Here is an 18,263-nt window from a genome sequence, read left to right as displayed (position 1 = left end):
GCTGAAAGCTGGTTTCTGGAGTTTTGTTTAGCTTCTATATTTGCAACATAGTTTCTTAGAGTTGTAGCTCAGAGGCCGGCAAGTCAGGCGGGGAACGTTGGAGTCTGCAGTCACTGGAGCAATAGACTTGCCCAGGCTGACAGTTAATTTGCATAAGGATATGCTGATTAGCCAATGGGAAAGGTAGCGGTCGTACGCTAATTACCATGTTTCTCTTTTATTAGTGTAGATGATAGGAAAGTAACAAAAGGGAGGCCAAACATTATAAGCATGGCCATTTGGGCATCTTCACCAGGAAGCTGCAATTTCACACTCCCAGGGAACCACTGATCCACCCCCTGAAGATCCCTGGGGAAGGGGTCTAACAAAGAGGAGATAGACACATGCCCAGTGACACTGGGGTGACATAGGGAGGGTTCTTTCCTGTCAGTCAAACCTGGGGACAGAGATGGTTGGCCAGAATAAATGTGAAAACCTGTGAAAATTTGGGAATACATAATCTCCTAAACAAATTAACTCTCTCTTCTTACTCTTGGCTGGTGGGGCTCTCTCATTCACCCATGTTTCCTCCATCACCATGTGGCCTGTGGACCCCGCATGCAATGGACTGATGGGCTGCAGTAGAGAACACAACTTACACTAGCTGGACGCTGGATTGGACACTGCTCCAATATGGAATGGAAACTCTGGACACTGGCTCTGATTCTAGACCTATTGAAGTCACAGCTACACTTTTTCCTTAATGGGACAAGGGGAAATGGGACCTTGGAAAGACAGGGATGTAACTCCCCAGGAATAGAAATCACTCATTCTCCTGTGTGAGTGTCAGAAAATTATTTTCTCAGGATATCGCAAGAATTTCATTCCCAGGTGGGGATGAAGACCTCTCCCACTGGCAACATATGGAGTACACAAATAATTCATACAAATAATAATAAGACAACTCAAGAGAAAAATGGGCACAAGACAAGAATAAGCATTTCATAGGGTAAATATCATTAGTAATCAGGAAATGCAAAATGACACCAAATAAGGTACCATTTCACATGCATTTACCATTTCTGACTGGCAAAAATTAAAACATCTGAAAATTCCCAGTGTTACCAAGTTATGGAACAGTTGCTAGGAGTAAACTTTTGCTAAGAATGTAAATTAGTATAAAGCTTTGGAAAAAATACTTTAGATGTAGCTACTAAAATTGTAAGTGCATAAATCCTGTGACACAGTGATTTTGTCCCTCGTTATATATACAATAGGAATGTGACTTGAATTCTAAATAGTCAGTGACAATAAAGCCTACAGAAAGACTGCCATATTCTATGAGGTTTTCCAGGAGAAACCAGTTTTGGTGCTGCCTGCCTGCCAGCGGGTATGATACTGGAGACAGAACATAAGAAATGGCACCATTGCTTCAGAATATGTGAATTCCTCTGCCACCATACTTGCCAGGAAAGCCAGTTCCCCAGGTGTGGCTGACACAACACTCTTCTGATTTTAACACCTACTTCTGAGCAGTTGAGTTCATTGGTGCTATTACTAAAGAAAGTTAAGTATACATATAACAGAATTTCAACTTCAGTGTGTATGTCAGAGAAACTTTTCCACAATGCATCTGAGCAAGCTTGTTTAATAGCAGCATGATTGAAAGCAGCACTGGTGAACACTTTATTCACATGAACAGTCAAGTGAATAAAGTATTTGCTGTATATTTATGCCATAAAATACTGTGAAGATGTGAAAATAAACAAATTTCTGATGATGAATTCACTTGAATGACAATTATAAATAATCTGTCAAAAGGAATAATAATCAAGTCATAAACAAAGACATGTAGTATGAATACTACTTAATGAGTTTACTTGAATTTAAAAGCTGAGAAAATTTAACTGTACCTTAAAATAAGCCATTGTTTAGTGTATTTATTTTAATTAAAATTAAGGGAAATTAACTTAACTTTAGCTTTTCTTGGGTGATCAGGGTTGGTAGAATGGTGAGAGACACGCTCTGTGCATTAAAACTAAAACAGTGATTGTGTTCTATTTTTTAAACTGAGCCACCTCTCAAACATCATCCTTCTAGCTATTTTTAAAACTTTCAAATGTATATATAGCACTTTAGAAAATTTTAAACTGTTAATATTTGGCAATCTATTTTGAATGTGGTTGTTCTGGTGCCAAAGTATTTTTCGTTATTAAAAGGGTAATGTATCCATTTTATGACTGGATGGTATTCCAGGATTCTCGAATGATATGATAGGAATATGTTGCATTTGAAAATGTAAATATGATCATTTTTATCAAGTGTTTAACTATGGGTAAGTAAAAATACACAAAAGTGTTACTTCTTTTTTTAAATGTATGCCTCCTAATCCTCACGCTCTTCATCATAGGCAGAGAAAATGTAACTTAACTTTCAAACACACACAAATGAGTGCAGCTATCTTGACTTAAAAAAAAAAACATTTTATTTTCTAAAAGGCATACTCATATATTTTTTTTAATAGAATATTTTTCTTTTTATTTGCCATTGTCCTGGAGATAAGCACAATTTATCTTTTAGAATGGTGGCTGATGTTAATGATGACATTTGAATGTAATATTATCTTTCATTTCAAGCTTCACAGTCATGCTTATTTATTCTCCCAAGGAAAAAAAAGAAAACAGGCAAATAATAGTTACCTATTTCACTGTCTGAATATTAGAAATAAGTAGCAATCTTTCACAGAACAATTGAACACTTTCTATAGTGATGAAATCTTAACTGAGGTTGTTATGCCTTTAGAAGTAAAATTTTATGGACAATTCATTCAGGGATAAATTAGTGCGAAATAAATGTATTAGAATGAATGCCACCATGCAAATTCTTTAAATAAACTGAACATTCTTAGGGCAGAGACTTATTGAATATATTTGAAATCTTACAGATTGTTTAGAATAATTTCTTGAATAATAGCTACTTTATAACTGCCTATTGATTCAATAATAACTAAAACTGTTAATAGTTGCTCACATTTTAAACTATTAATTACATCTAAAGGCACAATTAAATTATTGGTAGTGATAAATATAAAATAATTGTAATCAATGTCAAAATAGCATTTGTTCTAAACAACAGTCATTTTTAAAGAAAGTAAGCATGTTTGTCACTACTTCTTTTTTTAAAATATATTTTTATTGATTTCAGAGAGGAAGGGAGAGAGAGATAGAAACATCAATAATAAGAGAGCATCATTGATCTGCTGCCTCCTACACTCCCCACACTGAGGATCGAGCCTGTAACCTGGGCATGTGCCCTGACTGGGAATTAAACCATGACCTTTTGGTTTATAGGTCAACGCCCAACCATTGAGCTACACCAGCCGGGCTGTCACTACTTCTTAAATTTCTATGGTAACTTTCCTCCAAATAACATGATATAATTTGGTATTTAGCATTGAGACTGATTCATAGATTTTGAAGTGAATTGTAAATGAATAAAAATAAGCTGTTATAGGTAAAGTCTGGAGTGTGTTGTGAGAAGTCATATACTTTGATATAACTGAAGTGGTAATAGCATAGAAATAGATAAAGGAGAGCCAAGGATGCAGGAGAGGGGACATCGGACTCTAAATTTTAAATGATATCACATTTTTACAGTTTACCAGGGTTAAAATAAAATATTACAGTAGTACATATTTTATTGTTCAAGTTTGCAAAACAGACTTAGAAGATACTACTTCAGTTATTGTATTAGCAAATAAGAAATAACAATTATAACATTATTAATTCTTAATAATTATTACTGATATCTCAATAACCAACATTTACATTATATTTTAAGATATTAGATATTGGGAGCTGAAAATGACCCTTCTTATTTGAATTACTGTTGGTCTCCCTAGAGTCAATTGTTTAAAATGGTAATGACTTACAAGAATTTGGTTTATAGAATATTAGTTGTTTTTGATGACATGCTATAAATTAGCAACTGGAGGCCAGTCTTTAAAGCTTAAATAGGATCTAAATTAAAACAGCTATTATAACTCCATTTTAGTCCAGGATTGCTAAAGCAACGCATATTTTGTAACAGTAAAGGTTAGTATAAAGGGAAAGGAATGGGTAAACTTCGATGCATCTCTTTGGAGTTTCAATAGGATATCCTTTCTTCCTCTCCTTTGTAGAATCTTGTGATATACATCACTCTCATCTAGATTAGAATATTCTTAACAAGTTTTTCCATGGAGTCAGAGTGATATATCTATTTTACAATATTCATCAACTATACATTAAATATGAAGTGGCCCTTTACCCATTATTAATTCTGATATTGCTTAAGCAATCACTGATCACAATCACCCATGATTTAACACTTCTTAGTTGGTTAATAAGTGCCAGTTCAGTATTCATCTTGTTTTCCTGAGCCTATAGATTTGTGGATTACATGAAAAATTAATAATAAAGTACTTGGAAATTCTTATATTCAATAATTGCAAAATCTCTGGTTTTCAAGAGTGAAGAGATAAAAATATGATTCAAATACATGGTTTATCAATAAATCCATGGGATTCTTATACTTCAGTTGCTGTTTTAGTAACTGAAGATTTTTCTAAATGACTTTCTGAGATAAATACTATGCAGTAGAGCCCGTATAAAGGTGGAAATTCTTAGGTATTTAAGAACCAGCATTTTATTTCATACAAATTAACTAAATCGTATAGGTTTTTTATAATATATAATGTTTAAAGGTGTTTATTCTTTTATCAAAATTGTTTTGGGGAAATAATAAATTTTATTTTCCATTCTTAGAAATTCATAAAGATTATTTACACCTATTTAAAAAGCTCAGGAGTTTTTCTGTTAGAGATTGAATTGCATTTGTTTAGAATATAAAACAATAAAAGAAAAATTAACATTTCCCCTACAGAATACCAAACAATATCTCAAAAAAAAAAAAAAGGTGGGTGTTGAGGAACACTAACAGAAATATTTAAGGACAGATGCTTTGTTTTCCGGGACACTAACAAAAGATTGTAATTTTGGTTGAAGCATAATTTTTGAAAAAGCAGAAACAGGGTGTTTTTCTTTACCCATTCTGATTTTCAATCTCCTGCCCTTGCCTATGTTGCCTTAACTCCACTTTGTGTGGGAAAACAACAAGAAGCAGTCAGTGTCAATGTTAGAGCTGATCAACATTTTCTACTTCATGCATTTGGGATAAAAGCAGCCATCTTTAACAACAAAATAAACAAAAAGAAATGCTACTACTGTCAATAGAATACATATATTATAGAGAGCCAATTTTATCAAATTTATCACATTACTTTGAAAATAAGAAAAAGAAAATGTGCTATTAGACTTCTCATTTTATCAGTAGTATATTGCCATGATAACTCCCTTAATTATTCCAAGGTTTCATTTAAGTGCTCTTCCTGACCATATATTATACTTTATAATAATTTGATGTCACTTATAGAAGGAATTAAATTAATGATTTTAGTAACACCTTTAACCTTCCTTCAGTTAGTTCTGCATGATAAACAATATAATAACTGTTTTTAAAAGCATCTTTTAATTGGTCATCACACTAATTCTTTTATAGAGTAATAAATTGGAAAAGCCATTCCTATTATTTGTGCTGTGTACACTGTAATTACTTTTTCAGCATGTTTGAAAAGGAATATTAATTCAGACTTAAATTAGCATTGTTATATTAAATTAATTGTAAAATACCTAACCACATATGCCTGGCTCTGGCATTGCACTATTAATTCAACTACGTTCTCACATGGGCATACTATACGAAACATGTAGAGTGGCATGTTCTCTAGTTGAATAATGAATAATGAAATGCATGATATGTAAAACTAAAAAAGAAGAAAAAATCCATAATGCATGAATGCTAGATAATGATATGTTTACATGGAAATTTGACAACCTTTTTGACAGAAATTATTTTAGCAGAGTTTGGGATAGAGAAAGACATTTAAATTTTTTACATTTTAGTAGATTGCTATGAATTATGTTTTTAACTGACTGCAAAGGAATTGAAGTTAATTACCAAAATAAGCATAATGCTTTTTGCAATCAATCAGAGAGCCTGACACAGACAAGTGATACGATTTCCAATTACAAAAACTGCAAGGCTATCGCTCTACTTCCTCATGGAATTTAGAGGATGAGTAGGGAGGTGGGGGTGACCAACAGGAATGGAAACAATCAAATCTCCAATTAAAAGTAAATAGAAAAAAATGTAAGACTCGTGGACACAGATGACAATATGGTGATTGCTAGAAAGTAGAGGAAGGTTTGGGGAGTTAGAAGAAGATAAATGGGGGATAAAATGTGTTGGAAGGAGACTTGACTTGGGGTGGTAAACACACAATACAATATACAAATGATATATTATAGAATTGTGTACCTGAAACCGGTATAATTTTATTAACCAATGTCACCCCAATAAATTCAATAAAAAATAAATTGTAAAAAAGTAGAAAAAAGAAAATTCACATATCATTGTAGATATCTAAGACATATTAAAATGTTTGGGTGCAAAAAAGTACAGTATAAGGAACACAGAAAATAGAATAGTAAGTATGAAATTATACTTAGATATTTTTTTCATTGTGCTCAAGTTGAAGTATAATAGAAAATCAAAATTGTGCTTTGAAGAAAAATCCACTATTATCTACACTAATAAAAGAGAAACATGGTAATTAGCGTACTTTCAGCATGTTTGAAAAGGAATATTAATTCAGACTTAAATTAGCATTGTTATATTAAATTAATTGTAAAATACCTAACCACATATGCCTGGCTCTGGCATTGCACTATTAATTCAACTACGTTCTCACATGGGCATACTATACGAAACATGTAGAGTGGCATGTTCTCTAGTTGAATAATGAATAATGAAATGCATGATATGTAAAACTAAAAAAGAAGAAAAAATCCATAATGCATGAATGCTAGATAATGATATGTTTACATGGAAATTTGACAACCTTTTTGACAGAAATTATTTTAGCAGAGTTTGGGATAGAGAAAGACATTTAAATTTTTTACATTTTAGTAGATTGCTATGAATTATGTTTTTAACTGACTGCAAAGGAATTGAAGTTAATTACCAAAATAAGCATAATGCTTTTTGCAATCAATCAGAGAGCCTGACACAGACAAGTGATACGATTTCCAATTACAAAAACTGCAAGGCTATCGCTCTACTTCCTCATGGAATTTAGAGGATGAGTAGGGAGGTGGGGGTGACCAACAGGAATGGAAACAATCAAATCTCCAATTAAAAGTAAATAGAAAAAAATGTAAGACTCGTGGACACAGATGACAATATGGTGATTGCTAGAAAGTAGAGGAAGGTTTGGGGAGTTAGAAGAAGATAAATGAGGGGATAAAAGGTGTTGGAAGGAGACTTGACTTGGGGTGGTAAACACACAATACAATATACAAATGATATATTATAGAATTGTGTACCTGAAACCGGTATAATTTTATTAACCAATGTCACCCCAATAAATTCAATAAAAAATAAATTGTAAAAAAGTAGAAAAAAGAAAATTCACATATCATTGTAGATATCTAAGACATATTAAAATGTTTGGGTGCAAAAAAGTACAGTATAAGGAACATTGAAAATAGAATAGTAAGTGTGAAATTATACTTAGATATTTTTTTCATTGTGCTCAAGTTGAAGTATAATAGAAAATCAAAATTGTGCTTTGAAGAAAAATCCACTATTATCCTATATAATAAAAACCTAATATGCAAATCAACTGAACTGTGGAATGACCAGTGGAACGACCAGTCACTATGATGTGCACTGACCACCAGGGGTCAGATGCTCAACGCAGGAGCTGCCCCCAGCCTGCAGGCCCCAACCAGCAGCGGCGGTGGGGGGCAGGGCCAGCAAGAGGGTGGCACCAGGCCAGCCAAGGCAGATGCCAGCGGGTGCCCCCCCTGATTGCCCTGCCAGTTGCCCCACAGATCAGCCCTGATTGCCGGCCAGGCCTAGGGACCCTACTGTGCACAGGGCCTCTAGTTTTAACTAATAGGATGATATATAACTTACTTTTATTTAGAATAAATTCATAGAAAATACATGTTAATGATATGCAAATAATTTGTTAGAAAATTGATTCACAATTTGAATAGTAAAATATGTCGGTATAAAGGGATATGTTATATTTTATTAATAATATGATACTTGTTTCCAATTTTAACATATCTGAGTTAAGAATATATCTCATAAGTAAAATTAGGATGAGAAGTATAGAATTTAAAATGGAAGTTAATAGGAATAATAAAGTAAATCATCCTATGTCCACTAGCCAAGTTAAGCAATGGAACATCAGCCACATTGTGCATCTGCTGTGTGTTCTGCCTCCCTCTCTCACTATAGCAATAGTGAACAAATTAGCCAACTATGGATTTTTATAACTTTCCTGCTTTTCTTATAGTTTTAATATACATTTTATATCCCCAAAATTAGTAGTGTTTTGTATGGTATGTGTTTTTTAACTTTATAAATGTTTTATGATTTCTGCACTTTTTTTTTTCACTTCATACTCTGGTTCTGAATTTCATTTATGTGAATGTCTGTAACAGTGGTTGCTATGGACTAAATTGTATCCCCCCCCCACCAAAGCTCATATGTACAATCCTAAAACCCAAGGTGATTGTATTTAGATGTAGGGCCTTAAAGAGGATAAATAAAGTTAAGTGAGGTCATAGGGTGGAACCGTAATTCAATAGAATCAGTGTCATTATAGGAGAGAAAGAGACACCTGAGCTCTCTTTCATTTTTCTGCCAATACATCCCATAGGGGAAACCAATAGAACATGTCATTTTGAAGAATTCCAAATATCTTTATATATCAAACCCTGATTACTTTTTGTTGTTGTTCTTAATACTCACCCCAGGATATTTTTCCCATTGATTTTTAGAGAGAGTGGGGGGCGGGGGAGGAGGAGAGAGAAAGATCAATGTGAGAGAGATAGATCTTTTGTTTGCCACCCTCATGCCCCGCGACCAGGGCTGGGGATCCAACCTGCAAAGCAGATACATTCCCTTGACTGAGAATTGAACCTGCAACTCTTTAGTGTGCAGGCAGACGCTCCAACCACTGTATCACTCCAGCCAGGGCTATTCTTTCTTTTTTGTGAGTGGCTTTATTTAGAAAAGATAACATGATTGTGTGCTAACTTGAACAGTTAGGTAGTACAACAATTAATTTGAAAATTTCAATTTTGATGTCCTGCAAGATTTAAATTCCATTTATATACATACTGTTCTTTCCTCAGACCTCTCACTTCAGGCTGGAGTTGACCAGAAATATGACTTATAGTTTCCCTGAAATCATTCTTGGGCTCTAGACAAGGTGCTGGATCTTTGAGTTAACAAGGAGATTACTGGTAATAGCTCTTCTTAAATCTGGAGGCTCTTCAGTGGTATAAAGGAAAGAGCTGTTCCACTTTCAACTATTTCCAGAAATTCAACCCTGGGTAGATCAGAGGGCATCATAAAATAGATGACACCATCATGGTGACCTGGATTAACTGTGAGAGGCAGGCGAATTCTTCAGGATTGGTGATGAGATGCTGAAGCACCACTGTAATGCTGGATTTGCAGAAGGATGGGTCTTGTCCCATCCTCCAATCAGTAAACTCTTTTGAGCTGAACTACATTCCAAGAGGCCTCTTGTTTGTTTTCTGGTGCTCAAAACTGCTCCTGAATGCTGCGGAAAAGAAAACATTAGGTTAGCACTGGGTTGTTTTGCAAATGCTTTGTTTCCTGAAATGTCTGGTTACTCTTGAAGGAAATAAATGTCCTGTTCACATTTGGGGAGCTGCATAAATGTGTAGAGAAAGCCTAATTTATGTACTTTTCTGTATTTCAAAATTTTTTTGTTTTGTTTTGTTGTTAATCCTCACCTGAGGATATATTTTTTCCTATTGATTTTTAGAGAGAGTGGAAGGGAGAGGGAGAGAGAGAGAGAGAGAAACATTGATGTGAGAGAGACACATTGATTGGTTGTCTCCCACATGCACCCTGACCAGGGCTGGGGACTGAGTCTGCAACTAAAGTATATGCCCTTGACCAGAATTGAATCGGACCCTTCACTCTGAGGGCTGATACTCCAACCACTGACCCAAACTGGCTAGGGCTTTATCTCAGAAATATTTTTAATGAGTTACTATTTTATAGTTCTCCTTTGTAGGGTGAAGTGAGGATTTGGGTAATTAAATCTTCTAAGTAATGAATAAAGAATTTAAAATTATCTCAGATATTATTTTCCCTAAATCTTTCATTCTTTGTGTGCTCTGTTAGACTTATTGAAAAAATATTGAATTTATTCAACATGCATAAGAATAATATGGGGAAAAAGGAGAGGTAATTAACATGAAACTATAAGTATTTAGGAGCATATTAGCTAAAAATAAATAAATTAGGGATAGGAACTTGAAATGGATGATTTCTAAAACTATTAAGGTAGTTATTAGTAATTCAACCAATCATGTAAATAAATTTTTAAAAATTACCAAAGAGAAACAAAACTAAAATAAGGTAGACTTCTGCTTGGCTGGTGTCGCTCAGTGGTTGAATATTATTCTCATGAACCAGAAGGTCATGGTTCAATTCCTGGTCAGTACACATTCCTGGGTTGAGGGTTTGATTCCCAGTAAGAGGGATGCAGAAGGCAGCCAATTGATGTTTCTCATCAATGTTTCTATATCTCTATCCCTTTCCCTTCCTCTCTCTAAAATCAATACAAATATATTTTAAAAAGTAAGTAAATAAAATAAGGTAGAGTTCTATAAATATTCAAAGGGCAAAAATATGTAAATGTTATAAATATGTTTTTAATACCTCAGAGTTAAAAATTAAGCTTAAAATCAAATGAATATCAAGACTGAAAAACAAAATAAAACAGGCATCACTTCAGAAATTAAAATTAATGTGAAGAATATTTTAACAGAAAAACCAAATCTAACAAAAGAAAATTAACTTACTGGGAAGAGAATGACAAGAAAACATTCTCAAAATGGAGGAGGGAGAGAAGAAATGTTTTATCTACAAATTGTCAAAAGATATGATTTTTCAAAAAGATTTTCAAGATTAGAAATACATTTTGAATCGTTTGAGTTGATTATTCCATGGGTAGTAAACCCCAGACACAGAACACAAAGCATTTATTCTGATTTTACCATAAGGCTTATACTCTTTTGCTTCCAGCTTTCAGCTTTTACAGGTCTTGTGTCTAAGTTTCCTTAGTGTGGACATAATATTTACCTGGAAATAGTTTGTCTCTGCTCTTCAGGCCTTTCTTGAGTCTGTTAAATGTTCCAGGTGTTCAAGGAAGTCACAACTCTAATTGCCACAACTCTATGTGCTTCCCTTGTACTTGTTCTTCCAGCTGCTATTATTTCCTCAGAAGCTTGTTCTTTGCTTGGTCTCATGAAGCTCTACCTACAAAGACCCTTAGTGGGTAATGGTAGTTGTCTGTGAGAGATCACAGTGAAAAGAAAAGCAAACCAGGGGAAGCCAACAACTGCCTGAGCTACTTGTTTGCTTGTCTGGAGGTACATTGCCAGCCCCGCTTACAGACAGATAAGAAGGCAACAGAACAGGAGCATCTGACTAACACATATCAGAATTCAGAGACATTGAGGAAGATAGAATTTGCAAGACAGACTAGGCAGTGATGGCGAACCTTTTGAGCTCGGCGTGTCAGCATTTTGAAAAACCCTAACTTAACTCTGGTGCCGTGTCACATATAGAAATTTTTTGATACTTGCAACCATAGTAAAACAAAGATTTATATTTTGATATTTATTTTATATATTTAAATTCCATTTAACAAAGGAAAATCAACCAAAAAAATAAGTTCGCGTTGTCAGAGGTGGTGTCATAGGTTCGCCATCACTGGACTAGAGAAAAGGAACTAGAGAAAAATTCCAGAAATTTGAATAAGGTTTCCCTTAAGTCTTTGACTATAAACTAAGTGTAGGGAAGGGAAAATAATTTTCTTTCTATCCTTTTAAGTTTTTGGATGAGAACACCGTGTAATAAAAGATGGGTTAATGAGAAAAAATAATTTTAATTATGTATGCATGTTCAAATGGGAGCCCCACAAAGATAGGAGACTCATAAGGTGGCCAGATGGTTGAGGCTTATGTAACATCTTCAGCTAAGGAAAGATATATGGATTTGTGGTTTCAAAGGGGGGAAGACAATTAAATTCATAGGAAGATAAGAAGATGAAACATTTGGTAAGCAAAGGTTGCCCTGCCCTTCAGGCATAAACTTCACCTCTCCTGGTACAGGCCCCCTTTCTAATGTAGATCTCCCTTAAAAAAGGTAACTTCTCTGTTTTCAGAGCTTCTCCTGCGTCTGCAACTCCTCAAAATAATCCTTATGCCAAAGAGGCATGTTTTGGGGTGGCATATTCTGCTACATACATAAGCTATGTAACAAGAGTAAAATGGGCGGATAGAGGGAGGCCAGGACGAGCAGGTGCCCGCCAGGTGCGGAGAGCCCCAGGGGTCCCTTCTCGCACCTGCCCATCAGAAGCCCATCAGGGACATCAGCGTGGTCCAGTGCGGGGTGGAGGCCCCTGCAAAATGGTCCCTCACGGGGTGTTGCTCCTTCTCCTCCCCTTGGCTGGAGCCACGGAGGGCCCCGAGGGCCTGGAGGACAGGTTGGGCCAGGCCCTGCTGTGACCCTGGCCGCCCCCAACACCTTGCGCTTCTTTTGGAACATCCACACCTTCTGCGACTGGCAAAACTTTGTGGGCCGGCGGCGCTAAGGGGCAGGTCCCAGAACCCCACGGTGGCTTACTCCTTCATCATCGTCTTCTCGCTCTTTGGCAATTTCCTGATCTGTCATGTCATCTTCAAGAACCAGCAAATGCACCCGGCCACCAGCCTCCTCATCGTCAACCTGGCCATCGCCGACCTAATGATCACGCTTCTAAGAACCCCTTCACTTTGGTCCGCATTGTGAACAACCCATGGGTGTTCAGGAAAAGCATGTGCCACGTCAACCGCTTCACCCAGTACTGCTCCCTGCCCATCTCTGTCCTGATGGTGACAGCCATTGTCTTGAACCGCCACCAGGTCATTATGCATCCATTGAAAGCCCAGATCTCCATCACAAAAGGTGTCATACACATCGAAGACTCTGGACCCTGGTCATCTTCTTTTCACTCCCACATGCTACCTGCCAGAAATTATTTACCTTCAAGTACAGTGAGGACATGGTTCACTCTCTATGCCTGCGGGACTTTCCTGAGCCAGCTGACCTCTTCTGGAAATATCTGGACATGGCCACCTTCATCCTGCTTTACACCCTAACCCCCTCATCATCTCTGTAGGCTTTGCCCGTGTGGCCAAGAAGCTGTGATTGGACAACACAATCGGGCAACACAATCAGCGACGTGACCACAGAGCAGTACCTGACCTTGCAGGGCAAGAAGAAGAAGGCCATCAAGATACTGATGCTGGTGGTGGTCCTATTTGCCCTCTACTCTGGTTCTCCCTCAACTGCTACCTCCTCCTCCTGTCCAGCAAGGTCATCCATACCAACCATGTCCTCTACTTAGCCTTCCATTGGTTTGCCATGAGCAGAACCTGCTACAACCCTTTCATCTACTGCTGGCTTAACGAGAACTTCAGGTTGGAATTGAAGGTATTACTAAGCATGTGCCAGAGGCTACCCAAGCCTCGGGAGGAGAGGCCACCCTCCCCAGTCCCTTCCTTCAGGATGGCTTGGACAGAGTAAGTCAAGTCGGAAGGCTCCAGTAGCCTACAACTTCCTGCCCTCCCCCCACCCCAGTCTGGGAAGACAGACCTATTGTCTGTGGAGCACATCATGGTGATGAGTTAGAGGAGGGTGGGAAGAGGTGAGGGGAGGGCTCTGTCTACAGCTGAGATTGGGAAAGGGCCTGAGTACAGAGCCTGGAAAAGAGCCTGTCTTCTCATACATGACCTTCACCATGCTGGAAACAAGTTCCTGCAGAAGCTGTAGGACTCTTGAGTTCCTAGGAAACTGTTTAGCTTCCTAGTCACATTTGATGTGAAGACTAAAAGGCACCTATCAACTAGACACTTGTGAATTTCTGTCTAAGAAATGCTGTGAGGCAGGTTCCTAGGAAACTGTTTAGCTTCCTAGTCACATTTGACGTGAAGACTAAAAGGCACCTATCAACTAGACACATGTTTGTGAATTTCTGTCTAAGAAATGCTGTGAGGCATATCACCCTGGTTCCTGAGCCAGAGAACAAGATAACTTCAGCCCAGATGGAGGCTGAGTCAGTCAACTGCCTCCAACTGTCAGGCAGCTGCCTTACCACCCTCCCTGCCACTGAGCATCCTTAAGGACACCTGAGTCATTGGGTGTGGCTGACCCAGACGCACAGAGCTGAGCTTGAAGAAGCTCATTGAACAGTGCAAGGTTAGCGAACCAGTTGGCACGGAGGTTTTCATGCCTTGCTTTCTGAAGTCATGGGACCAGGATGAATCACAATTCCGTGGTGGCCTGGCCCAATATTTGACAAGAAAGGACCAATGCAATATCTTAAAACAACAACAAAATTTATTATTAAAATTTTGGAAAATTCAGAAAAGCACAAAGAAGAAAGTAAAAATCACCCGCTTCTCACACCATGTGATAAGTTGTTAGCTGTGTATTTATTTGCAACTTTTTATTTTGTGCCTGTGTGCATTTCATTTCATTATAAACTGCACTTTCCCATGTAGAGATAAGCAAGAAATGGGCGGAGCAGAGAACTCTTGAGCGTCTCTCCCGGGAATAGTGTCCTCCACTATTAGTGTCCACCACTAACAGAAGAGTTGGAAAAAGAGGTGGGAGAGGAACACAAGGAGTAGACTGTCACGGAGCAGACAGACTGCCTTCCTCTTGTAGTCAGTGGTGAGGGGGCCTGGCTGCAGTACCTCTTTTCAGATGGTGGCTATTGTGATGAGCCAAGAACAAAGCTCATCCAAGAGCCATAATTCCTTCTCTCCTTCAATCACACAGAATGAGAGGCGGAAAGCACTGCTCTGCTTTCACAGGAGATGAGGGAGCAGGCTTTCCAACATGTTGGAAATCATTGTTAAACACCTTACCCCTCCCCCCCAACCTGTCTAGACAGGTCATTTCTCTGTGTTGCCTAAATAATGCTTCTTTATTTTCTTCATTGTCTGCATCACCCTCACAGTGTACGCATCACTTACAGAAACCTGTGCCATGGTGATGGTCCGTAAGGACTCAACTTGCCTGAGAAACCTCATTCCAGAGACTGAGCATTTTCATCACCTTCTATCTAAGAGATGCGTCACACAGAATAGAGTTGAATTCACCGTCCAACACAGTTGTCACTCTCACTGGTTTTAACTTTCTTTCTAGCACCAGGTAGATCCAGAAAGCAAAGCATGGTTATGGAACTGAGTGGAAAACTCAAGTTTGGGGAGAAGGTTCACTTAGCTCAGGTGGCTGTTAATGGAAACTGAACTTGGTCATATCACTTGCTTCCCTATAATGAACCATGGGACTTTGTTATACTATTCTATTTATATGGAAGTTTGAAACTTTTCAGGATGAAATGTTTTTAAAAAATCATATTTTGAACAGTGGGTAAAAAACTGACTTTCATGGAGCAGAGAGAGCTCTCTGAGTCCATAGGGATCCCCAGATGGATTTTTCTAGTCAAATGGCTCCCATGTCTGTGCCTGTTGTCTCTGTAGTATTGAGCAGTAGCTTAATGTTGCCATAGAAATTCTATGAACCAGAGAGAGAACAGGCAGCAGGTTCACCATGTCCCTGAACTTTGCCTCTCTGTCTCCCAGAACATCTAGAAATATGGTCAAGTCACAGAGAAGCCCTTTTCTGAGGAAGGACTAACTGTTGGCCCATTAGGTCTGTGTCTCCTGACTGTACCTTGTCTGCCCCCCTCCCTATGTTCCCTACATGCCTCAGAGCAAAAAGTGGATCCTATTTGTGAATGTGAAATTTGTAAAACTTGAGTCTTTCCAATGTGCTATAATATGTACTTTATTATAAATTGCTCCAGTCTCAATAAAACAATTTTGGGTACATGTTGGGAATAAAAGAGTAAAATGACCTCATTGAACATCTGTGAAAATCAATAGAGACTCCAGAAAGGCCCTGCAATGAGAGTAGGGCTAAACTATTCCCAGAACAAAGTTTACTCTATGCCCACACTAAGATAACTTAGAAACAAGTCTTGAAAGGATCAAACTAAACCATATTTACATTAACTACTTGTCAGAACAAAACTGAACACTCTTTAAAGAATGATTTTAAAAGAAAACACTAGATACTCAAAAAGTAACATGTACCATGTACAACCTACAGTAAAGTTGAATAGACATGCAGATAATTGGGCAATAAATCAATAAATGAAAGAGATGATAAAATTTGCAGACAAATACTTTAAAATTGCTATTAAAAATAATATGAACGCTAAATTCCAAGAGGCTGTTTGTAGAAATAAACACACCTATTCTAAAGTTTACATGAAAACTCAAAGTATCTAGGAAAACCAAAATCTTAAGAATCAAATGACTAACTTAAAAATATGACACACTAGAGTTAATCAAATTAAAAATGTCTGTTCTTTAAAAGATATTGAGGGGGTGGTAGGAGGGAACAAAGATGAAGATAATATTTATCTGATTAAATAATTATATACTGATATAGAAATAATTCTTACAAATAATAATAGAAAAACAAATGACAAAATTGGAAAAAAATATTTGTGCAGATGCTCTACATAACAAAATCTGCAGATGGCCAATAAACACACGAAAATATATTCACTCTCATTAAGATAAATGTAAATTTTTCATTAAGAAATTAACATAATTAAGAAAATATAAATACATGCCCCAAAACCCATTAATTGTAATTAATGCAATTAAAAGGCTTGACCATGAGCCCTGGCCAAGTGGCTCAGTTGTTTGGTGCAAGGTTGTGGGTTTGATTCCCAGTCAGGGCACACACTTAGGTTGTAGTTTTGATCCCTGGTTTGGATGCATACAGGAGGCAACCAACTGATGTTTCTTTCCCTCTCTCCCTTCCTCTCTCTCTAAAATCAATAAAAACATATCCTCAGGTGAGGATTAAAAAAATAAAAAGATTGACCATGACAAGTTTTGATTAGGATTTGGAGCAACTAGAACTCTCATACTTAGTGCTGAGAATATAATTATGTACCTTGCATCAAATTAATCTTATGCTTACTATACAACTGAGTAAACCCACACCTAAATATTTACTCCAAGGAAATGCAAACACATGCCCACAAAGAAACTTGCACAATAATTTTTTCAGTTTTATTCATAATATTCTCAAACTAAAAGCAACCAAAATGCCCAACATTAGTTTAATGTTTAAACAAATGGTGGTATGTATATTCAATGCACCCAGCAACAAAATGAACAAACTACTGATAGGTGCAAATAATGGATTATTTTTTTTTTTAATTAAGGCTGAACAAAAGAAGCCAGATTGAATAATTCCATGCAAATGGCACTTTAGAAATTATAATACACTAGGGGTCCAGTGCATGAATTCAATGCATCTTAAAAGGAACTGTGGGCCGTGAGGCTGTGGTGGGCACAGGAGCGGGGCTTGTCCCATCCTCTGTGCCCCCACTCAGGTCCTCCACTGCGGTCCCTGGCCCCCTGTCTGCTGGAAGCCCTGCTCCCACTGCCACCACTCCAATGCGCTGACAGCGTTGGCCCCACTCACACCCACTGATGGCATGGAGCGATTGGGGCTGGTGCCAGCAGTGGATGTGAGGGACTGGTGCTGTCAGCAGGTGCAAGTGGTGGCTGCTGCCCTGATAACCCCTCAGGACCAGGGGGAGGCGGAGAAGCTCTGAGGGGTAATCGGGGCTGGCAGCAGCCACTCACACCCACTGACAGTGCTGAGTGATTGGGGCAGCCACCAGTTGCGAGCAGCAGGTGCAAATGCCAGGCGGGACTGTGGCGCATGAGAGCAAAGAATTTTCATTAACCACCAGAGGCTCTCCCCGATGACAGAGACTGGCACTCCGCCTTGGTCTGGCACCCCTGCTGACCTGCTCCACCATCCCTCCACAGCCTACGCCCGCCATGTTCCACACCCCCGCTGGTGGTAAGTGCATGTCATAGCAACCATTGTTCAGTTTTCCACTGTTCAGTCTTTTTGCATATTAGGGTTTTATATATATAGATAGTGAGAGACAGTAGGTAAGCAGATATCTGAAG

General features: G+C 37.7%; 1 pseudogene; it reads left to right on the top strand.

The window, feature by feature from the left end:
- The window catches only part of LOC102250669, a 37,803-nt pseudogene extending 23,928 nt beyond the window's left edge, over positions 1-13,875 (top strand).
- Positions 13,876-18,263: the final 4,388 nt, after the last annotated feature.

The sequence above is a fragment of the Myotis brandtii genome, unplaced genomic scaffold, assembly GCF_000412655.1.
Source record: "Myotis brandtii unplaced genomic scaffold, ASM41265v1 scaffold570, whole genome shotgun sequence".
Lineage (NCBI taxonomy): Eukaryota > Metazoa > Chordata > Mammalia > Chiroptera > Vespertilionidae > Myotis > Myotis brandtii.
This window is presented reverse-complemented; position numbering and strand designations above follow the sequence as displayed.